Here is a 25,447-nt window from a genome sequence, read left to right on the forward strand (position 1 = left end):
CCGGTTGAAGATGCGCCGTTTGGATAAACAAATATAAACATCGGCTGCCGGGTTGTTGGGAATTGAGAATCGATTTGGCTCGAGTACACTTGCTGCGGTAAACCACCAACTTCGAGCGTCCAACTTTCCGCTGACTGTTTATGCAAATGTTAAAGTCTGAATTGAATTAATCAATTGACTCGATGATATTCTGTTGCCGCAACGCAAGTCCTACTCACGTAGATTGTGCGGGAATCCTAAACCGCCACTGTCATCGCTGCGAAGTGATGTAATGATTGATAAATAAGAGGACGTAACCCGATTACGAGTTCGTGCCTTGCAGGAGATTGTGGCAATTGCGACTATTGAAAATCGTTAAAGATATTGAGGTTGTGAAAAGAAAGATGTGGAATTCGGTCCAAAGGTTTCGTCGAATCATCAGGTCGAAAACCCGGAGTTATTAGCCTTTAAAAGGCTTTAAAAACAGTTGATTCAAGCCTTCAATCAAATTTAATTCAAGCTGAATTCAATCTTGATTTAAATTTGAAGTCAATAAGGCAATCTATTCCAAATCCCAAACCGAACCTAACTAAATTCGAATCCAAATTCAAATCTAAAATCTTGTTCCAATTTCAATCAAATAAAATCCAGTACAACGTCAACCAGAATCTTGTCAAAATGACACTGAATTACGACTTTATCTCCCAAGCTGGTTAAGGATTTCATCGGGTGAAATTTCCTCGCTTTTCCTGATGGAAAATTGGATTTCCTGATCCAATGTATGTCCTCATACATTGTAGAGATGGTCGGGTATGGGAAATTTGTTACCCGTACCCGACCCGTACCCGACTAATCGAAAATTTTCAAACCCGTACCCGACCCGAACCCGTAGTCTGGTTTGTTTAAAATACCCGTACCCGACCCAAACCCGAAAAATATCTATTCCAACTACCCGTACCCGACCCGTACCCGAAAGAAAACAACGCCGAAATTGCTTGAACCCGACCCGTACCCGACCCGTCCTGGATTTTTTTTTTTTTTTCAAAATACCTGGGTACCTCGCACGTTATATGCACTAATTGTCATATGTGGTTTCTCGAGATGAATGTGAACGCATGTTAATGAACCCAGAGTTCCAGGTGGATGGTCCACTATAAGAAAGAGGTCCACTATGAAAAGTGCATGTCTGGTAAAGTTAAAAAAACGACGAGTTTTATGTGAACATCGCAGCAACCTGAAATCTTAATATTATAATAAAGTCAAAGTTAATATTGTTTATAACATGAGAAAAATTTAATAATTCATTTGCATTTGCCAAAAACCTGTAATTTTTTAGTACAGATTCGGTGTCATCGATTCAATCTAAAAATCGGTATAACACAGATATTTCTGTACATCCCTGGTCTTGCACTGTGACAAAGACTATGCTATCGCTGTCAAATCTCATATACATATTTGCTTCGTACCAAACATCTCAATGCACAGTAGAGAATCGATGGCCATCCGCCTGAATTTTTTTTACATCAGCTGTTTCATAATATTTTTCCTTTATTGCTATAACATTCAAGTACCTAAATCCAAAATGTGGATGCAATATCATGAGATCTGTTTTTTTATAACTTTTCGAAGTTTGGCATACTGACGTTTTTTGACATGTTTAAAAAAAAATTCATTACTTTGAAACAGCTTCAATGATAGCTTGAATTTTTTTGGTGTCAAAGAAAAAGTTGATTCGTAGTTAGTTTGTATGTATTACCTATTTTGTTTTAATTTAAAAAAAAAATTTTTTTTCGCAAAATTTGGTTGATTTGAGGTGTTGTGCAAAAGCTACGTAATTTGTTTCTGTGAGGAGAACGCCCTGTGACTAAGGGGAAAAGTGCCAAAATCATTAATAATTAGGTCACCTGCTTTATGGACGGCCAGAAATAAAAAATGGAATGGAGATTGGTGTTCAGCACCCCAAAATTAAGTGAATACCATATTTTTGTCGCATTTATCCACACTTTTTTTTACTTAACCAGCCTTTGTATTTAGTTGCCTTACTGTGCAATGCTCCGCGGTTTTCCTCACAGATATGAAAAACAGCCTGGCAAAAATTCCATTTAACTTAAAACGGTTGCAGGAAGAACTATTGACTTTCACATTAGAAAGAGATAGCATGATGTCATTCCCTTGGTGCAAACACTGCCGACAACTGTCAGAATAGGTATTGGCCGATCTATCGTTGAGTGAGAATGGGCAATTTCTTGTTCGATCTTTCCGATTATCGACACTAAGTAAACACCTAGGTTTGAAATGTTAAAAATTAATTTCTCATAATGCACGAAAATCAAATTACCCGTACCCGACCCGTACCCGACCAATTGAGAATTTTTCAAACCCGTCCCCGACCCGAACCCGAAGCCTTGGTTTTTAAATTACCCGTACCCGAACCGAACCCGTAAAATATTTTTTTACGTTACCCGAAACCCGACCCGAACCCGTCGGGTACGGGTCGGGTACGGGTTTCGGGTAAAAATACCCGTACCCGACCATCTCTAATACATTGTTATTCCAGCAATGTTTGCTGGTGGTTGGATTAGACCTTCGGGACTGCAGCAATGTTGGATGTTAGATAGTCTTTCAATTGAAACAATCGAATGTCTTTTAATTTAACTCACTCGAATGGAATATTTCGCGCGAATGTTGGATACAGGCGTAAACAAGAATAAGGCAGTATATTGTGGACATAAAGCAATTTTGAAACGGCAAAACAAATTAAATTTTTGGTTGCTGATGGAACAGGAATAAAACGCTAATTGAATCAGTTCTAAACACAAGAGTTTCTAGAGTACACGCAAACACGGTTTGTTTGTTTAAAAAAAAGTAATTCAATATTAAAAAAATAATCCAACCGGACAAACGAATTTCTTTTTTCCCGGTTTTTGATGTCGAGCTTGAGATGTTCTGCTCATCGTGTTTATCGTTGACGTGTTGTGAATTATTTTTGGAGGTAAAAATCCAAATAACCTCCTTGGGTCCGGGTGAACTGGGTTAAAATGGCAAACTTGGCCATCAAACTGCGTCTTAATATCACCTTTGTCTGTTACATACAATGCAATGGACTGTGACCGATTCACTTAGAAAAAACAAAAAATTTCTCGGTCACATCTTCCATTGCGCGAGGAAGTAAACCCCATGAGGCCATATTAAAGATGGATGTCCAGCTGACGGTTGCCAAAAGTAACATCAACAAACGTCTGTTGATATTTCCCTTTTCACGTTTATAGCTGTATTAAAATAGAAGGCCGCCTGGAAAGGAGGAGTTCTCTTTCCGGATGGCGACCCTGACCTCACCGGTAAACCGCTGGTGACCATCGAAAGCCGGCAAGAACTCTGCAACAGATTAACCGCATTTAAAGCGATTTCCCACACTTCACAGCGTATAAATAGCTGCTGAACGTTTGTTCCAACAGTTCACCTACTACGGGCAAGTGGTTAATTTATGTAGCTATTTTAATAATAATCATCCGTCGGGGCGATTAGCAGTAGTAGCAGTGAGCGGTGGCAGCAACGTACACACTCGGACAAACGGACCAACGAACCGACGGACGGATAGACGATAGACACGGTCAGGTTGCATCTGATGGAAACCGGTTCACGGTGGCAGCTTTACGACGCCCCCTGTCTTGACGTGCGCGAGGCGAGATGTGATAGCATTTCAAATACAAACCGGAATCGCGATCGCGCTTTTACAAAAATTACAACCCCACCGATTAGACCGGGAACTTATGAGCTCATGAATTTCTCCTGGAGGCGGGGTGCGCTGGATTCTCCGATGAGTGAATGAATTATGCACGGATCGCGGACAATCTTCGAGCTCGTACGATTCTGCATGCAAATGTAGCACGCAGCAGATAAACGTCACAATGAATCATACTTTACCAGTTTATCGCTCGGTGTTTGCCTCTGGCAAACATTCCGGGTAGTTGCCAAAATTTATTATTTGGGGGATTTTACGTCAATTCACTCCGGTTGCTGGCACAGAAAAGAGCCAAAGTTTCTTTCATTACTTCCGAAACCGTCGGAGGTAAGATATGTTTGCCAGCAAAAAGCAAACGGTGCTTTTGAGCGACTTCAAGAGATATTGAAGCAGTTTAAAATTTTCTTCTCCGTACTGTGATGAAAGACTCGTAGTAAAAACGATAATTTTTTAACAAAGCAGATAGGAAGAGCGAAACGAAAATGACGTCGACAAAGATCAACAGACAAAGATCAAGAAAATGTGGACCCCACTGCAACCGTTTTTGCTATCCACATTTTTTTCCCTTTTTGCAGTGTCACTTATTGAAAAGACCACTACTAACTAAGACTTACTAACCACTTGTCTTCTTTATCGACCTTAACATCTTTTCCCGCAAGCTATCACTCTAACAGTATATTACGTGATATGGTCGAGGAAGTTTCCGAAGGTTCAGATCAGAGTTTTTCAATCTGGAGAGAAGGTTTTGTGTGAAGAAACCTGAGAATTAACCCATACTGAAAATTATTTGACACCACCTTATCAAAGCTGACTCTGTAACCTTGCGACTACGAAGCTCCCCAAAGAAAGCCATATACCGAGGTGTGCCGTTTCATTATCTGCGTGACCCCGCCTATTCGTAATTTTTTTTTTGTGATTGAATAATGTGCGACTAAACAAGAATGAAAGACGTTAGCGGTGGGAGCTTTTTTCAAGGACCTGTTAAAGGACAAGCTTTTAAAAAGGTTGAACTATGACAAAAAGACTCAAAAATATTTTGTCATATCTTCCGTAGTCCTATCTCAACCATGCGTTTGTCCATCAAGCCAGTAAAAAAAAACAATGAATGATCAAAAAGGTAGGGAGTGGGGGATTTAAATCGCCTACTAAACGTGATGCCGTGAAGAAACCCTTCCATCAAATTCAGAGATCTTTTTTTTTGTTACAGGAAGAACAATGTTAACAATTTTTTGTTTGTCATTCTGCATTTGCGGTGTAGTTATGATTAGTATTTTTGAGGGGTCCAGATCCAGCTGTTTAAAAAAAAAAGATTTAACTTTTGCACTAAAACTGCTGCTAAAATAAAATTAAAGTACCAACTGCTTCCAACAACTATCCACTTTCTGTAATTGTTGTCTGCCGTTTTTATTGCCATATTATCAATTTTTTAAATATTAAGTTTTCTGTTTTTTTTTTGTCTTTGTTTTTTATTATTCTTTTTTTGCTTTTGCTCCTTTATTCACACATTTGTCATTTATTATATTTTTTTGCTATTTTTGTCATTTGGTTTGTCATATTTATATTTTTTAATCACCTTTGCGATTTTAAGCATTTTTTTCATTTTTTTCAATAATTTTATTATTTTTTATAATAACTTTTGTCAAATTATTTTATGTCCATTTAACCACTTTTGTTATTTTCTTGTCAATTTTTGCCATTTCCTGTCATTTTGTGTATGTTTTGTTCCTGTTTTTTGTGTTGTTTTTTCTAAATGTTTTAAATTTATTCTTCTTTTTTTATCAGCATTCGTTTTCTCATTTTTTTTCGTTCACATTTTGTATGTGTAGGATAAGTTTGTATGGTTGGCAAATGGCTGGACACGTGTAACTTGAGACCCTAATGTGGCCATTCACCTCTGTCCAGCAACCCCTATCCCAACCTCCACGTGGTGCCGACCGGAATACGAGTAACCTTAGCGGAGATCGGGTGACCAACCCCGGTGGAAACTATGGTCGTATGCTGACTGGGAAGGGGGTCGTAGGCGGCTGTATCCCCATAGGGGCGGCGTACAAGAGCGTCTGACCCGGAGCGGGCGGCTGAATTATGGAATGCTGAATCCCGCCAGCGACACCTAAGATGGCAGCCCCATCAGCAGAATGTAGGTATCGCGACCCTGGTAAGGTAGCATACCGAAACCTTTTATCAACCACGAACAACGAATTCAATCGGCAAAGACCTAGGCTACGAACACGGAAAAAGATTAAGGTAAACGATTGTAAATTGGGTACTTGGAACGTCCGATCTCTCAATGAACCGGCGCGGGCTGGATTTCTTGCTCGAGAACTACAGCGGCAGGGAGTCGAAATCGCAGCGATTCAGGAGATTCGGTGATCAAATTCCGAAGAAAGGGAATTCCGTGCAGTAGAACCTATTGCACGCACTTCTTCCTAGTACCACATCTACTACAGTGGCGCCAAAGCAGCGGAACGGGGCGTCGGTTTCGTAGTGCTGGGAAATCAGAAAACAAGAGTCATCCGGTGGAGGCCTGTAGATGACCGTATATTCGTGTTGAGGATTAAGGGCAAATTCTTCAACTACAGTTTAATAAACACCTACGCACCGACAAACGACAAATCCGATGAAGTCAAAGATGAGTTCTATGACGAGCTTGAGCGAATCTATGACGAGTGCCCAAAACACGACGTAAAAGTTGTCATCGGAGACGCAAACGCACAGGCTGGGAGGGAGGAATTCTTCCGTCCGGTCATTGGAAGGCATAGCCTCCACTCGTCAACCAATGAAAACGGCCTGAGGCTGATAAACTTTGCCGCGGCCAGAGGAATGGCCATATGTAGCTCCTATTTTCCACGTTTGAATATTCGAAAACACACCTGGAGGCATCCAAATGGAGAAGCCTGCTCCCAGATCGATCACGTACTGATTGACGGTCGGCACTTTTCGGATGTTACTGATGTTAGGTCTTTTCGGGGACCAAACATTGACTCTGACCATTATCTCGTCGATCCGCGCACGGTTGTCGAACGTGCTGAAATCTCGCACAGAGAGGACGACGCGTTTCAGCATTCAGCGGTTGAAAGCAGATGGCGTGGCAGCAGAATACGCCAGAGAGCTGGATCAACGGATCGCAGAACAGCAGGAGGAAGGAGTGGAAGACATAAATGGGCTGTGGAGCAGTATCCACGGCGCCATCGAAACGACTGCGAGAGAGGTAGTAGGTACGACGCGTGGAAGACAGCCTAACGGCTGGTTCGATGCCGAGTGCCAGGAGCGACAGATGAGAAGAACCGTGCCAGGAGCCGCATGCTCACTGCGGCTACGCGTCAGAACAGAGAGAGGTACAGGGTGGCAAGAGCTGCTGAAAATAGAACCCACCGTCGGAAGAAGCGCGAGTACGAGGAGCAGGTGCTCGCAGCGCAGAGGACAGCTATGCTCAAAACGACGTGCGAGATACTATAGAATTGTCAACAGAGTCAGAAGCAGCAATTTCCCGGTGCCGGTCATGTGTAATGACGGCAACCTGCTTACTGATAAACCGACGGTTGCAGCCAGGTGGAAGGAGCATTTTCAGACGCTATTGCACGGTGAGGAGCCGGATGAGCAGAGCAGGAACAGAATGACGATTATGAGTGACGAACCAGCTGTGGAGCCACCAACACAGGAGGAGGTGAAAAAGGCGATTAGTGAGCTGAAAAACGGCAAGGCCGCTGGGAAGGACGATATCCCGGCCGAATTTCTAAAAGCGGGAAGCGAGCGGCTGTACTATGCGATCCACCAGATAATACTAAGAATCTGGGCGGACGAACAAATGCCGAACGACTGGTTGGAAGGCCTCATATGCTCTATCTATAAGAAGGGCCATCGATTGGATTGTGGCAACTATCGAGGGATAACGTTGCTCAACTCCGCATATAAAGTGCTCTCCCGTATCCTGTTCTTCAGATTGAGACCGTTAACGGAATCCTTTGTTGGCGAATACCAGGCTGGTTTTCGACAAGGGCGTTCCACGACGGATCAAATCTTCACCTTGCGACAGATCCTCGATAAGTTCTGGGAGTTCAACTTACGTGCGTGCGGATAGCTGGCGAGACATCAGCCGCGTTCGTAACGTTGGATGGACTGAAGCAGGGGGATGCGCTCTCCAACCTACTGTTTAACATCGCTCTTGAGGGTGCAGTACGAAGAGCAAACGTGGAAAGAAACGGTACGATCATCACGAAATCTCACATGTTTCTTGGTTTTGCGGACGACATCGATATCATCGGTATCAACCGTAAGGCCGTGGAGGAGGCCTTCGTACCTTTTAAGAGAGAAGCAGCGAGATTGGGACTTGTCATTAACTCTGCCAAAACGAGGTACATGGGTGCTGGCAGAGAGCGTGGGAGCCCCCGTGGTGTTGGTGCTGAGGTGGAGATAGATGGGGAACGATTTGAAGTGGTTGACGAATTCGTTTATCTTGGTACGCTTGTGACATGTGATAACGATATGAGCCGTGAAATGAAACGACGAGTTGCAGCTGCGAACAGGGCTTTCTACGGACTGCGTAACCAGCTAAAGTCCCGTAGTTGCTGTGCTCGGAGTTTTTGAGCGTAAAGTTCTGCGATCGATACTTGGCGGTAAACTAGAAGATGGAGTGTGGCGCAGACGCATGAATCACGAGTTGTACCAGGTATACAAACATGCTGATATAGTGAAGGTAATACAGCGGGGCAGGCTTCAGTGGGCTGGACATGTAGCCAGGATGTCTGACGAGAGAGCCGTCCAAACTATCTTCAGTAGAGAACCAGGAAGAGGCCGTCGACTCCGTGGTAGGCCTCGCACGCGGTGGATGTGCGCGGTGGAAGAAGATGCACGATCTGCTGGTGTACGGGGAGACTGGAGAACAGCTGCCCAAGCCAGAAGAAGCTGGACATCTCTAACTCGTTCGGCCCTAGACCGGTGAACGGTTCGTTAGCCAAAAAGTAAAGTAAAGTAAAGTAAAGTAAGTGTTGTTTTATAAATTGTAAATAACTAGTTTTGATTTTTTTTTTGGCATTTGTTTTCTACACAATTTGCAATTTTTGTATTTTTCTTTGCCATTTTCTTGTCAGCTAGTTAGCCATGTGTGCAAGTTTGTTTGCATTTTTTTCACTTCAGAATTTTCGAACTTTTTTTGCTTTTTTCCGTATTTTATCATTTTTCCGCTATTTTTGTCAGTTAGTTTTTCGTGTTTGTATTTTTATACATGTATTTCCCGCGGCTTCAGGCGTTTTTTTTTATTTTTTTGCCTTTTTTTTTGTTATTTTACTGTCACTTTTCCTATTCTGTTACTCTCTATATGTTTTATTTCGTTTTTTTTTAACATTTTTGTGTTCTCTCTAAGGTTTTTCATTTCTTTTTTCACATTTTTATATTTGTTTCTTATTTTCAATATGTTTTAGCTTTTTACCTTATTGGTGCTCTTCGTTTACATATTTATTAAATCATAGGTCGGTTGGTTTATCATTTTCAATAAGTCATGTTTTGTTTTTTTTTTTCAATATATTCAGTTTAGTCACTTTTTTTTACTTTGTCATGTTTTTGTTCTTTTCTTAGTTCGTTCTAACATTTGTTTTCTGTCCTTTCAATATTGTTTGTAAAATAATACTATTTTCGCTACTTTAATAATTTCAATTCTTATATTTATTCGGTTAAATTGATCAATTTCTGTTTTTTGCTTTTGCCGTACGTTATTTTATTATTTCATAAGTTACTTGCATGTTTTTAGTCATTTATTCTTTTAAATTTTCTTATTCGTCAATTCGTAAGCAGCGTGTGTAGATTTTTCTTATTTTTTTTTTATTCTCGCTTATTTTCCGTCGGTCTAGTTCCGCCACTGTTGTTGTGCCAATCACCGACGCCCGGGGAGGCGACTCCACCAAGGACCCTAATTTTCGACCCGTTGAATAACGGACCGTTTTGTCTTTCATTGTTGATTGACGGACCGTTTTGGCTTCCATTTTGTTTTGCCTTCCATTATAACTTTTTTGTACCATCATTTTATGGTAGTTTTCTTAATTTTTGACGTGGGACTACGTCTTTGTTTTCTATATTGAGATGCATTCTGTAAAATAGGAAACGAAACTTGCAAATGTTACGTCAGATTTCAAAGGATAATAACAGCATAACCACATGATGGATATCAATAATTAATATATTGTTGGATAGATAAAACGTGTAACAATTTTTTAATACGCTAGTCATCATTATTATTTCACTGCTCAACTGTGAAAATTGATTAAAAGTTACAAGGAAATTTACACGGACAATGAACCAATCATACGCGAGCATTCCTAGCACAGACGATGTGAATGGACACCAACAGGGAGTGCCCTGTGATATTCTCTGTTTCAATATAAAAAAAATGGACAGAGTGAAACGGCTTCGAAATTACTTCCATGATAAGATTTATGTAATAAATTTAATTTGATCAGAGTTAAATAAGACAAAATCATGTATTATGATAACGTAGATATTGTTGGATTTGGTTTATGAGGAAATAGTGTTAGTTCTGATTCAGCTTGTTAAATAAATGTTGTTCGCACAAAAAACTACACTACACAATATCGTTAAGTGCAATCGAAGTTCTTTCGAGTGTTTTTCGGTATATTCCTAAAAAGAAAATTTATGGGGAGGCTGCGTATAAACAAATACCTGAACCACAGAACAAACGAATCGTTGCTGTCTGCAGATTCTGTAACTTTTGTAACTAAAAATCCTTCTAATTACAGTATTTAGTCCCACGTCACCATTTCATACAACCCTAGGGCTGTATACCTTGTAGTATTTTTTTAATTTTTTTGTCACCATATTTTTTCAATTTCATTCGTTTTTTTTAGTCAATTTTCACCTTGTTGAATTTATTTTGTTCGTATCTGTTATTCTCGTCTATTTCTTTACTGCTTTACTGTAATCTGTCAATTTTTCTTTCCTTGCTATATGTTTGTCGCTTCTTATTCTTAGCTTCTTTCAATGATTTTTTATTTATAGTTTTTCATTGTGATTTTTGTTTCTAGTATTTCGTCATCATTCATTATCTATTATAAGTTTTTATCGTTTTTTTGTCATTATTCAATTTTATCATATGTGTTTTTGCTAGTTTGTCATACTTGTCGACAACTTGACTTTTTTTATCTTACATATTTTTTTTATTTTACATAAATGCAAAGTCACATAAATTACCGATGTCACCAGAGATACCAGATTTGTGAATTTTCGCAGACTTTTGCCTGTATTTTTCCAGTTGCTGGATTTTTTTCCGATCCCAAGTTTTATTTGTTATTATTTTTTGAGGCTTTTTTTGGATCACCTAACTTACAGAATTTAAGTGCATTCGAGAGAACGCCCCCGAACGAGTTCACGTGAAATGCCCCATTCGTAAGCTCTTTTCTTAATTATTTCTGCGTAGAGCGATTCAAAGTTCTGATCATTTTTTTTTTGGTTTGTTTTCGATTGCGGAGAGAAGAACAGGTGTTAATGGATGTCTGTCAGCGCTTCACCGATTCCAACTAATTAATAAGTTTTCCGTCTTCGGATGTTTTTATGGCGAAAAAACACCCTACCGGCAGCAGTTGTGCGCTCTACGGTGCTTAGTAAGATATTAAATTCTCGCACCTGTCAAGACAACCAGATGAAATATTTCCTTAATTCAGAGATTGTTTCTTTTCTGCTGTTGCTAAAATGTATCAATTGTTTATTTTAGTAAATTCCGGCTAGACTAACTACCGAAACATACGGTAGCAAAAGCGGCCCGGACTTGCCGTCGCTTTGATCTACGTCTGGCTTAATCAGTGGCGCGGGATTTAGTGCGCTCATATCGCTCATATTTGTACTGCTCTGCTGACTGCTGGGGGCGGCGCGGTACAATTCGCTTAATTGGATCCAGCAGCAGTGGAATGTTGTTACTTCTTAACTAAATTATATTTACAGACGCACAACACTGAGAGATAACCACGCGAACGCCGGTTGGAACAAGCGCAGCTCTGCGCCGTCGCCGCCGGTTCGGGGGATATTTATCGATAATGTAAACAAACTTGGCCGGGTTTCATTCGAAATTCGCCCGTGTGTATTCTATAGAGATTTATCACTTAGCCTGTGTAAATCAGCATTCATTTCGAGCGTGAGCAGAATATGAATTATTCCCATAATCAATAATCGAAGAGGTGAATATTTTTCACCGCTTTCTAGTGTGAAAGATTCCGGGCTCCGAAAACCGAACGCTTTTGAACAGATTACTCAGCGGACGGACGTTCCTTTTTAGAGCCCTTTCAAGGTAACCCATTTCATTAGGCTACTTCTGGTCTGGGTTGAGAATGAACATCATCGAAACGATACAGTTTACTACACATCTGTATGCAGTTGTAACCGGAGCTCCGTCGATATACACCTTGATTCAACGGTTGAACTCGGTGTAATAAATGTAGACTCATGCAATTGATATATCTTCTATTACAGCCGTGTAGAGGATGACTTCCACTTTTCCACGTTTTCCGTGTCTCACCCGATGCATCTGTTTTTTCCCTCCATTGTTCATCATCATCGCACGGCACGGAACGTTGTTCCTAATTTGAATAGCTAACTAATAGCGCGAAGAAAGGTGAATGTAAGGCGAATCAAGCTTCCCATATGTATTATGACTGTGTGTTGTCGTCTTCTCACTTTTGGTTAGATAATAATTGCGATGCGCGGAGTGACTGTTTTGTTTTATTTTTTTTCCTTCTAAAATCGATCGAGATTGTTGGGATGTGGTTCCCTATTCGTTATATAATCTAAATTTACTATTCTATATATGTATCAACTTTAAGGCATTTGAATATTCTTGAGATCATGCATTATTATCATATCAGTTTTTGAGCTTGATAGCTCATTTTAAGATGGCTTGACAAAGTATTTTTTTTTTAATTCTTTTAGCACTAATATTTAGTTGTTAATTTGTGGTTTCGAAATCCAATTTGTGGTAATTTGTGGTTGAGTAATTTCTGAGAAATTTTCAGAAAACTGAGTCAAGCCATCTCTGGAAATGATTTCGCTTCAAATGAAACGGACAACGATGATATATACATCAATCGAAAGCTCCTAATTTGTGGTTCACGAAAATGTAGTTTTTGTAGACATACTTCATATTAAAATAATTGAAAAACTATTATTCAAATTTTTGAACATTGTTTACCTCTTGTTGTCAACACCGACCGTACGCGGCGCTGGTAGACCATCAAGAGCTAAGAGATCTAGAGCATATCGAAAACCCGTAAATCTTTGTTTGAATTCTATTATCTACCCGCGCCATCTGCACGTAACGTTTACCAATTCGTCATTTTGTGTAGTGAGTATTGTTCTCAGAAAGCTTTCGTGTAGCGATGAGTATGGTGAACCTAGAGATGCTCAGAGGGAGAGATATGCGGTGAGCCAAACGAACCGTCAAAATTGGAGCCAAACGAACAAGAACGGTAACATCACATTGAGAGGTATTGCAATCAGGTACAAAAAAGAACGTGTTTATTTCTATACGATTTTTTGTTCTATTGCCAATGAATGAATTAAGAATGCTGTGAGTGATAAATTGGTGCTAAAAGAATTAAAAAAAAATACTTTGTCAAGCCATCTTGAAATGAGCTGTAAGCGGGTAGTCCCAGCAATATTCTTTCTGAACGGGGGTAATCGCCCTCGGAGAAAGTAAAAGCGCTGGTAAGATCATGGCATCGGTTTTCTGGGATGCGCGTGGGACAATGGTCAATGTTTTTCTTCAGAAAAGGAAAAACATGCATAAAAACCTTTCTCGTGCTACTTTGATAAATTTTATTCATTCGCATTTTCAGTGAATTGGAAAAAGTTTAAATTAGAAGTTCTTTTTCGCAAATTTCTTGGCTTGCTGCACTTCTTTAAAAGTATCCAACCAAAGTCCTCTTAAATATGGATGTCTGGATGTCTCCCGTAGTTCTGTGATTTCAAGGACAGAAGTCATGATTTGGCGGAGTGAGATTTTAATTTAAATTTCTCCTTTAGCTGCTGATACATACACACAACGTACTTCAAGTTATTCTGTGAGGAGCTCTGTGGCACATCAGATATAGTAACAAATGGTTCGTTTAACTTGATACTATCCACGATAATTTTTGGTAACCTAAAAGTTTATAGAATAAAACAATAGTCACTTTCATCTGAATGAATAGTTTCATTCATTACAAGGGATTGCAAATTTTTTGTACACAGAACATGGTTTGAGATGTGTTCGCTACTAGCCGTAGTTGGAACAACAACATGTACATATGTAATGACAAAACCGTCTCTAATTTCTCCAGGAGCTCAGCATAATCGAAAGACGGCGGTCTGTAAATGAAATGCATGTAAAACTCGGTTCCAATATTTAACCGAATATCAATATTTTGTAAGTCTTGGTTGTAAGTGTTGCAAACAATTTCATACAGAATAGGTTCCCTGATATAAACTGCTTAACTCCTCCTCGATTTGTATTGGATTTTTATATGATTTGGATTGCGTATAGATTAGACTAGACTTGAAGGAATTAAAAAGAATTTAAAATTGTTGTGAATCGAATTTTAAATCAACTGGGCTTGGATTTGAAATGGATGATTGAAATTGAATTAAATAAAAATCAAAATTCGGATTAGATTTGATTTGAATTTGGATTGAATGTGAGCTAAATTACAATTGAATTTAGAATAGATTTCAGGACTGCGACCTGAGATTAGATCTATTGTCATATTGCCCAGGTGATTTCTGTACTACGCACTTCACATTATTGGCAGTATCACTATTGAAGTAAGTGATACGGTTATCATTCATATCCCTGCTTGTGTGTAAGTTTTACCTTTCCATTTCAAGTTAACTGCTCTACTATACCGAGCCTCTGTCCATCCTAACAATATCGCCCAATTACAATTCCCTGAAGAGAACTTTCATACGGTTAATCACACCAGTTTTATTATAATAGGGACTTATTTTTGTTAGGAGAAGAGTCAATAGGGGTACTGTAGAGCTCAGATAGAGCCTGATTCTACTATGATTCGAACCCACGACCACCCGCTTACCAAAGCGGACTCTGGAACCTTGCGGCTACGGAGCTCCCCTTAGAATAGATTAGTCATGAATTGAGTCCGTGTTGCATTTTATTGTAATTTTCAATAAAATTATATTAAGTTGAATTTAGATTCTAATCAAAATAAATTTGTATTAAATTGAATTTGAAACAAATTTGAATAAGATCATTTGAAATTGTATTTGGATTTGAATTTGGATTGTATTTGAAATAGACTTGAATTAGATTTAAAACGGATTTCATTGATTTAGATTTGATTTTGATTAAATTTGAACTCAACTGTATTTAGGTTATACATAAGAGGACTTGGATTAGATTCAGTTGAATTGTATATGAGTTATATTTTGATCATTTTCTATTGTCTTCGCTTATTGGACTTGGATTTGAACCTAGATAGCATCGGATTGAACTTTGATTGAACCAACCCTCTAATGCCCAAGTTATTTTTCGGACGAATAATCACTATGAATATTTATTAACATTTTTAAAGAATTTATTAAAGATTTTTAGATGTTCAACTAAAGGCGTGTCTAAAGACGGCACTGGAAACTAGAGGGTTAAGATTAGATTCGATCTGTATTTGGATATGAATTAGATTTTGTTGGGTATATATGTGAGGTTATGTTTAGATGTAATACATGTATTGACTGATTCAAATAGATTAGATTTAGTGTTGAATATGAATTGGATTAGGGTTGGATGGGATTTGAGCTGGATTGGACTAAATTCAATTTGGATTGAACTTCAATTAAATTTATTCTGTGCACATATTCAAATTCAAAGAAGACTGTAACATGAAATTTGGGAAATACGGCTTTTTCAATCCTAAGGATGTATCAAAACGCTACTATGTTTTATGTCCGACGTTTCGTCCTTTGGACTTGGTCTTCCTCAGGGGATATACAATTTTATTGAAACATTTTATATATAGTAGTTTTTTCTTCTTCTTTTAGCGTTTTGATACACCTTTAGGACTAAAAAAGCCGTATTTTCCGGATTTTATTCTGTGCATCATTTTGGTTCCGGGGAAACTCATATTGGGTGGAAATCAGCCATTTGTGGCTGTTTTACAGAAACCGGAAGTCGCCATCTTGAATTTCAAGATGGCATTTGAAGACAACTTTGGCCTTTGAGTGTCATTCTGGTTTTTTCTGGTCATGTTCAACTGTTTTCCAGGAACCGAAAGTTTCTATCTTAAATTTAAAAATGGCGTCTTGAGTCGATTTTTGGCTCTTGTGCATCATTCCGATCATTTTAGGCTGTTTTACGGAAAAACTGGTTGAAATATCTGTTCAAATTGTCTGGGAGACCTCCCCTCCCCCTTCCAGAAAACGGAGAAGTGTCAAACCACCATAGATATTTGTGTTTGATTTAGTTAAGAACCCTCTCATTCGAAGAGGGAAGGGTGACGGGCCACCACGAAAATATTTGTTTACGCCCCCAAAATCCTCTACATGATAAATTTGATTCCATTTACTTGATTGGTTCTTGAGTTGTGAAGAAATTTGTGTTTCATTTGTATGGGAGTCCTCTCTTCCAGAAGAGGGAGGGGTGTCGAACCACCATGGAATTTCTTTTTGTCTTTAAAAACTTTAACATGCCAAATTTTGTTCCATTTACTTGATTAATTCTCGAGATGTGTGAAATTTTGCGTTTCATTTGTATGGGACCCCTCCCTTACGGAAGGATGAGGTTTCTCGAACTTCTTAGTAACCTTTCCTGGCCCCTAAAACCCCTATATACAAAATTTCACGACGATCGGTTCAGTAGTTTCCGAGTCTTTATGGATCAGACAGACAGAGCCGCATTTTTATACGTTGAGATTGCATTTCAATTGAATTGATAAACATCAAAGTTCAGATTGGAGTTAAATTTGATAAAATCGAATTAAGATCAGATTGCAATTTGACTCGGAATAAATCTGTATAATATCCGGTTTGGATGGAGATTTAAACCTGTATCAAATCAGGTTGGATATCGACTGGATTGGATTTGAATCCGTTTTTGTTTTAAGTTTGGGTTGAATTTGGTTTGAATTTAGATTGGATCAAAATCGAATTTTGATTACGATTCAATAAATTTTGCATAAAATAAGATTAACGAGTAAAAACTAAAATATTAGATTTTTTCTGCTATTGTCAAAAAATATGCAGATGTACTTACAAATAATCTGACTACTTTCTCTTGAAGATATGTACTTTCATTATTAAAGTAACAAAATGAACGTGTAGAAAGGTCTGGAAGAGAGAGAGAGAGAGCAGATGAAACCGAAGTTTATAACCTGAAGTTTAAGTCGGACTTTATGGTTATTGGGTAGCTGAATCGCGGAAAGTGGAATCCACTCAGCTAGTACTGTCAGTGGACGACGCTTCTATGCGCAAAATTACTGATTGAGGATATAAAACTGAACTTCAAGTTTAGACAAATCGTCGGCAAGAAGAAAGGACACATAAGAACAAAATACTTGGGATCCCCAGTTATACCGATAAGCTGATCTTTGATGATGCACAGCCTGTTTCTAAAGCAGGTATTAGACGAAGCAAATATTTGCTATTTTTGGTACGATTTTAATTTGCACGAAATTGAATCTGTATTAAAAAGTAGCAAATATTTGCTTCGTCTTATACCTGCTTGAAGCAGCCATTCTAGTAAGTGCTTTGAGTAATGTTATTCCAATTACACAATTTATCAACAGAGACATAGCATCCTCACAAATCGAAGTTCCAACGGTTAGTGGGAAAGTAGAGCTCATCACTGCCTCGGTGTTCTTTCCGGGGAAACAAGAGGGAGCCCCTCTTAGAGAAGTAAAGAAATTTTCCAATTACTGCAAACAGAACAAAAAAATTCAGAAGAAATAAATAGAAGCTAATGTGTGAACGTATCGAAAATACTTCCACTGCAGCCAGGTTGCAAAAAGCTATGTAACGGGTGACAACTAAAAATTTGGAATGTCAAAATAAGGTGGATAAACTTAAAGAAAAACTGCTCAATGCATCTCTTGATTCTCGAAGGAAATCTTCGATTGGACAACACTGAGGTAAATTTGTTGGGTTGCGTATTTGGGGTACAAATGGAGTCGAGTGGTTGTTTCAGAAACGTTTGTGTTTTTTTGATGTGCTGTGATGATATTTTCTATGGTCAAAACACATAATTTTCATCTGTATGGTGTTTAGGAAGAAATGGAATCATAATATTGTTCAAACATTCGTTCTGGTATATATTTTGATTGATAGCTAAACCACTAGGCTTGAAGCATGATTTGACAAAAAGGATAAAGTCCTTCTCTGTCCACTACTCTGGCCGGTCTTCCACTTTTTGTTAAAATTGTTGTGCAGTTGATAGCGAACTGTACAAAGCACTTACGGAATGCTCGTTGTTTGGACGTCATTTTGAACCGAACTGAGCATGCATAAACAAAACAAAAAATACTGGCATAAAGAAGAAAGATAGAGCTTTCATATGCATATTCTCAATCCTCTCTGAGCGTGTTTGTTGTGGAGTAAAAGAGCCCCAAAAAAATCCAGATTTGTAGTTGTCACCCGTTATAAAGAACATTCCAACGGCTTAGGAAGACTGAAATAGACAGATGGCATTTACACCACAGATTCTCAGGAAACACTGAATATTATGATGGAAAATCACTTCCTCCATCACTTTCTTCGAATACAGATAAGGTCCAGGACCAAACTAAGACCAAATGCGACTTGGACCGATTCCTAAGAACTAGTATGCTCCATATTCAGTAATCGAAGGTTGAATGGGCAATAGATTCTATTTAAGGGGTAATATCCACCAAAAAAAAATTCTTGTCATTTTTTTTATTGGCTTAAACCATGCTAAAACTATCCTAGAATCAAAATCTACATCGCCCAAGTACTGATCTAAATCAATTTTTACTGAACAACTTTTGACGTAGGACTACGTCTAACCGCACTATACCGAGATACATTCCGCGAAAACTAAAACCAAGATGTAACGACGGAATGAAAGATTTCAAACGGTAATACTGATGTAACCACATGATGGACCACAATAATCGATATGTCGTTGGATTGATAAAATGATGGACAATTTTGTGATTCTTCAATTTTCATTATCACTTCATTGTTAAACAGTGAAAATTGAATAAAAGTTTCAAGGTCGAATGTTCACCAACAATGTACCAATCATATGCGAGCACGCCTGGCACAGACTTCATGAATAGACACCAACTGCCTGCAGTGATATCCTGTATAGCAGTGGCAAAAAAAATTTGACAGAATCTCCCCGTCCCAATAGGTCAACTAATGTTAGCTTCCATCAGCCTAGACTAAATTGATGTCTTGAAGGTAAAGCTTTTTCGGAAAGTTCGTAACCACCTCCACTACCAGACAGTTTAACGTTCTGCTGTTAACAAATATGTTAATGTTAATGAAACTGATGTCTTGAAGGATAATATGATGGCACAGGTAACAGTACTGCACCGAGCAATGTATGAACAGAGCGCTGGTTACTCGTCGTCTATCAGTGCAGAAAAACTCGATATTCATTTGTGTGCAGTCAAGCCAAGTGAAAACTACATTGCCGCTGTTGACTCGCAGTGAGGCGTGGAACACAATCGAATTGCCGTTTGAATCGTCTTCTTCTTCTTGTTTCGTATAGCAGCAAATATCAGAATTCAATATGATTTTTCGGATGTCGCAAAATAAGCTGCGCCGCCGGGGACTACAAAATGCATTGTTTATTTTTGAACTCTACACTCTGCCTTTTTTTAGATTTATTTAAATAACTAAATATAAGGTATTTAAAAGACAATAGAAAACCAAAATGCTCCGTACAGATCTTTGAATATGTAGTTAAACGAGCTGTACTGATGATTATATTTTACTAGCTAAATGAATTTAGTCCAATATGACAATACTAGTTGCATCACGCGGTGGCGGTTTACAGAAAAACCAAATTCATTTCATCTTTATATTAGAGTTCCGACGTTAGTGTTTGTATTTTTCAATTGAAATTTTTTTGAATTTGCATTTGCAAGAAAATATCACTTATAACAACGCTATGCAAACATTAATTGCTGAGGCTGATGTTGTGCATCACTCTAGCCCAGTTTATTTTCGAAGATAACGGACATATAACATTCAAATATGGTATCTTCGTTGTTCTTTGGTATCTTGAAACTGATCAAATTTTTTTCTGATTGATCCTGTATACTGATAAAATGTTTAAGTTGACCTGAATTGAATGTTAACATGTTCATAAAATTCTATGTCAATTTCGAATTTTCTGTGAATATACATTTTCTACTAAAACTGTAATTCGTTATCGATATTTTTTCCACGAGCTTGTAATTACAGGGAAAAAATTTATGTGACATCTTTGCCGCTTTGTGATCGGTGAGTGAGCCAACTTCAACAAATAGATATAGAAGGAAGTTTAATTTCTACTAAATCGTACTCAATTAAATATTTTATAGAGGGTTGCCTTTTCGCGCATTAAAGAAAATTCGCTGTATTAGAATGAAAGGTATTCATCAATGGTCCAGAAACCAAATTTAGGGGAAAATCAAGTATCTAACTTTTTTTACTTTTGTAGATAGAAAACCTTGTTTTACAATTTTATAGCTCCAATAATTTTAAGTAACTTTGTAAAATAAAGTTTTTTTCTAAAACATTGCTATAGAGCTCTAGACCCAAATTTTCTCCTAAATTTGGTTTCTGGACCATTGTGAATGTTAAAGAGAATATTTTTTCTTCTTAGATAGAGTGCTGCAAAGAAATAATCAAAATACAGACCCCGTTCGATTTTGGCAACACCTCAGAATTTTTTCTGTTGCCAAAATCGAACCATGCCAATAATGAACGGTTTTTTTCATGACTTTTTTGACTTTTTAAATGGTCAAAGACGACCTTAAAAGTAGAAATGGCCACCAATGAACTAGTTTAGTTCCAAGTCGTTTGAGGTGTCGCTTGATGAATTTGGGCTGACGACCTAGATACTTGATATTACCACCGGAACCAAAACACCTTCCTTTTGGAAGATGTTGAGCTTAAATTGGTTAAAACAAATCAAGCAAACTACAAAAGTAAAACGAGCTCAAATCAAACATAGCTTCTAAATAAAATTATGAAATTATTGTGGTCCTACGTCAACTATGCGGTCGTGTCTTGGTTACCACCCTTCTACTATTTTTATGCTCCCAAATAACATTTTTCGTTTATTTTGGTGATGCTCGTTTTTTTTTAATTTCGAGGCTTTGTAAAGCGCAGCCTCACATTAGATAAAACCTAAATTAATCCACCTAGCGGTCAGACCCAGACTTTCTCATTCAAACTTATTATTTGTAAAAATAGATTTACATGAACTCTTCAATCCAATAAATGTGTATTCACTTTTTGGGTTTCAAAATAATGATGTTGTAATTGAAGTATAAAATATTACATTTGACGTAATGTAAATGCTCAAGAAATAGCGAAATAAAAGAAATGACTTTCAATTTCGAACAATTTCATCACGAGCGATACCGGGAACGTTCAAATAGTACGAAACCACATTTAAATTATGTTGAGGCCACATATATAGATCGAAGCAGGTATAGTTTTAAATAGCCTTTGAATTTCTTTTCTTTCAATAACATTTGAACCACATATCAAATTGTTATGAAGTTTGTTATTTGTAAGTTTAAGAGATGACTCGTTCGTATGACACTAGTTATGTCCAAATAAGTCGTGTAATCTTTGAGATAATAGACTTTCGTTGTTTTATTACCAATTTAATACGTAACGGTTGCTTAGTTCGAACATAATCAAATGAAATGGGAACGTATAGGACAGCCAAACTTTGAAACCACGTGTTAAATCATAATTCATTAGTTAACCCTTAACTATTCCGTTCATCTAATAATACTATTGATCAAATCGGTTGTGTAGTTTCTGAGATAATGAAGTTTCGTGATTTTCACATTTCGGTACATTACAGACGAAGTTACAGTTCGATTACAGTAAAATTCAATAGGGTGTTGTTAGTCAGCTAGACCTTACATTTGACACTAATTTCGTGAAAATCGGTTAAGCCATCTCTGAGACTAGTGAGTGAGTTTATGTATTCTCGGAATATGCTTCTTTTCATAGCTGGATTTCACATTTTTAAACATAACAGGCAAAGTAATAGTCTGATTGCAAAAAAAAATCATTAGGGTCTTATGGGGTGACTAGACCTTTCATATGACACTGATTTTGTGGGAATCGGTTCAGCCATCTCTGAGAAACATGAGTGAAATTAAACAGTCTTCAGAAGACGATTCTTTTCATAACTTTTGAACCACATGTTCAATCTATATAAAATTCAAAAGTTAAGGGTTTTTAAGATAGCCCGTTCATTTGATACCAATTTTATTGAAATCGGTTGTGTGGTTTCTGAGATATTGATGTTTCGTGATTTTTACATTTTTAAACATTACCACTAAAATAAAAATCCAATTACAATGAAATTTAATAGGGTCTCATGGGGCAACTAGAACTTTCAATTGCATATAATTTCATAAAGATCGGTCCAGCCATCTCTGAGAAAAGTGAGTGAAAATAAAAATATGTACACACACACACACATACAGAAAATGCTCAGCTCGTCGAACTGAGTCGAGTGATATATGCCATTCGGCCCTTTGAAGCACTTTCATATCTTCGGTTTTGCAAGTGATAGCTATACCTTCCTAGGAGAAAAGCAAGAAGTTAAATAAAATATTAATTAGGAGTAAAATATTCATGCTGAAGAAATAGCGAAATAAAAGAAATGACTTTGAATTTCGTACACTTCAATCACGAGCAATACCGGGAACGTACGAATAGCACAATACCAAATTTAAATTTTGTTGAGGCCATATGTTTTGATCAAAGCAGTTACAGTTTTAAATAGTTTTTGAATTTCGTTTCTTTTCATAACTTTTGAACCACATATCAAATTGCTATGAAATTTCTCACTTGTGAGTTTGAGAGACAACCCGTTCAAATGACACTACACATGTTCAAATAAATCGTGTGATCTTTGGGATAATAGACTTTCGTTGTTTTTATAATTTAATACATAACGGCTGGAATGAAAATACGATTATAGTCAAATAAAATGGGGACCGATAGGAAAGCCGAACTTTTTATTTGACACTAAGATTGTTGAATTTAGTCCAGCCATTTTTGGGAAAACGAGTGAATTTGAAAAGTCACCGGAACATGTTTCTTTTCACATTTTTTGAACCACGTGTTTAATCACTATAAAATTCATCAATTAACCTTTAACTAGCCCGTTAATTTGATACCAATATTGTTCAAATCGGTTGTGTACTTTCTGAGATAATGAAGTTTCGTGATTTTCATATTTTGATACATTACAGACAAAGTAACTGACCGATTACATTGAAATTCAATAGGGTGTTATGAGGCAGCTAGACCTTTCATTTGATACTAATTTCGTGGAAATCGGTTCAGCCATCTCTGAGAAAAGTGAGTGAGTTTAAGTAGTCTTCGGAATATGTTTCTTTTCAAAGCTGGATTTCACATTTTCAAACATAACAGGCAAAGTAATAGTCCGATTGCAAAAAAAATCAATAGGGTCTTATGGGATAATTAGACCTTCCAAATGACACTAATTTTGTGGAAATCGGTTCAGCAGTCTCTGAGAAACATGAGTGAGATTAAACACTCTCCAGAACACGTTTCTTTAAATAACTTCTGAACCACACGTTCAATCTTCATGGAACTCAAAAGTTGAGGGTTTTTTAAGTAGCTCGTTCATTTGAAACTAATTTTGTTAAAATCGGTTGAGTAGTTCCTGAGATAATGATGTTTCGTGATTTTCACATTTTTAAACATAACCTCTAAACTAAAAATCCGATTGCAATGAAACTCAATAGGGTCTTATGGGGCAACTAGACCTCTCATTTGCAATTGATTTCATGAAGATCGGTCCGCCCATCTCTGAGGAAATCGAGTGAGATTGGGAGAGCGTTACACACACACACATACACACACACACACATACAGAAAATGCTCAGCTCGTCAAACTAAGTCGATTGATATACGAGATTCCACCCTTTGGAGCACTTTTATACCTTTGGTTATTCCAGTGATTGCTATACCTTTCTAGGAGAAAGGCAAAAAAGGAAGAAGAGGAAAATAAAATTCAGGAAGGACAACTTTACGGCGCAGGGATAGCTGACTGAAGGTAAAAAAAAATATTAGGGGCTTTAATATTACGATTGTTGAGATTTCTAGCCTTTTGAAACTTTAAACGCGTTTTCCTCAAAACCATGTTTTCAAAATCGGCGAGCAGTAGAACTAAAAAAGTTTACATCCGATTGACTTGAAATTTCAACTGTAGCTTCATTATCAGATTATCTAGTGAAGCAACACACGATTTTAGCGATTGAATAACAATAACAAAACTTATAAACAATTAAAGTCGATTTTTTTTTGTCGAGAAGCAGTTTTTTTCCCCAACCGTTGCCATTTTGCGAAGAAAACTTCTAAAAATATATTCATGTGTACTTCACTAGCGACACTTATTTGGATAATAAAAAAAAATTGTTATGGTTGGAGGTGGAGTTGGGCACCACTTCTACTGCTCGCCGCGGAAGAGCTTTTTAAAAAAGCGGTACGCGGCAATACCTGCACAGCCGCCATTTTGTAAAAAAGCAGCAATTTTTTTTTATTCTCCAAGAGTTGCTTCATCCAACGATATATTATTTATATAGCTTACATCTCAAATGTCTTTTGAGAAAAATCATGAAAAAAGCCTTGTTTTTTCATGGATATAACCCCTTAAGCTATAGGATGCGGTGTCGAATGCTCCTCCAATATCAAGAAAAGCAACCGATGCAATTTCTTCCGTTTGAAGCGATTTGTCAATTTCATTACCTAGCGACTGTTTTTTTTTTCTTTTGCTGCTCGAAGCATACAGTTCCAAGGAGAGTAAAAAAATGGACAAGAGAAAAAACGTAAATTATTGGGAGCGAAATCTGTCTTGAAAACCCGGTTGTGGAGCATACAGGTATTTCATCAGCCTGCAGTTTATAGTTCAAGCGAGGCGAATTTCACGAATTTACACTTCGAGCGAAGTGAAAATAAGCCGTAACTGACAGAATATAAACGCGCTGAGTAGTCATGTTTTCGCTAGCTGCTTCTTTTTTCACTAGTGTGTGCATGCGAGAAAAAAGTTATCCCAAGTTAAAAAGACGCGATCAACACTTAGTGTTAAGGGTTATACTAGTTAAACCTGGGGAAAGTTTAAATATTTTCTTACTGCGTATCATTTTTATAGTACATTGAAGTTATATTTTTTTAATAGTCCAGTTTTTCATCGGCAAATAAAGCATTACGTTGTTCATGATTCAGCCTCAGCAGTTTAAATAAAATCTTCAAACCCATAAAATTTCATTAGTTTTAAGCTAAACTGGGTCGGTATACTATCATTTGTATAAGTATTTCGTTTCAATTACAAACGGGAAGGTTTGATCGCTCAAGAACCGACGAACTTTGACCTTCGAATTTAATCTAGCGGCAGGGCTCTAAAGTTCCGTCTTCTCGAAATAAGTCCCCATGCTAAACTTCAGCTCTATCGAACCTCGAAAAGTCGAAAAAGCTTTCAGGCATCGAAGGAGCATTTGATAATGCATCCTATAA

General features: G+C 37.6%; 1 protein-coding gene across 8 annotated transcripts in view; it reads right to left on the minus strand.

Moving 5' to 3' along the window:
- Positions 1–25,447, minus strand: part of LOC129718804 (stromal interaction molecule homolog) — a 75,881-nt gene that overhangs the window by 37,530 nt on the left and 12,904 nt on the right. The gene's annotated exons all lie outside the window — the stretch shown is intronic.

This window comes from Wyeomyia smithii, chromosome 1, assembly GCF_029784165.1.
Source record: "Wyeomyia smithii strain HCP4-BCI-WySm-NY-G18 chromosome 1, ASM2978416v1, whole genome shotgun sequence".
Lineage (NCBI taxonomy): Eukaryota > Metazoa > Arthropoda > Insecta > Diptera > Culicidae > Wyeomyia > Wyeomyia smithii.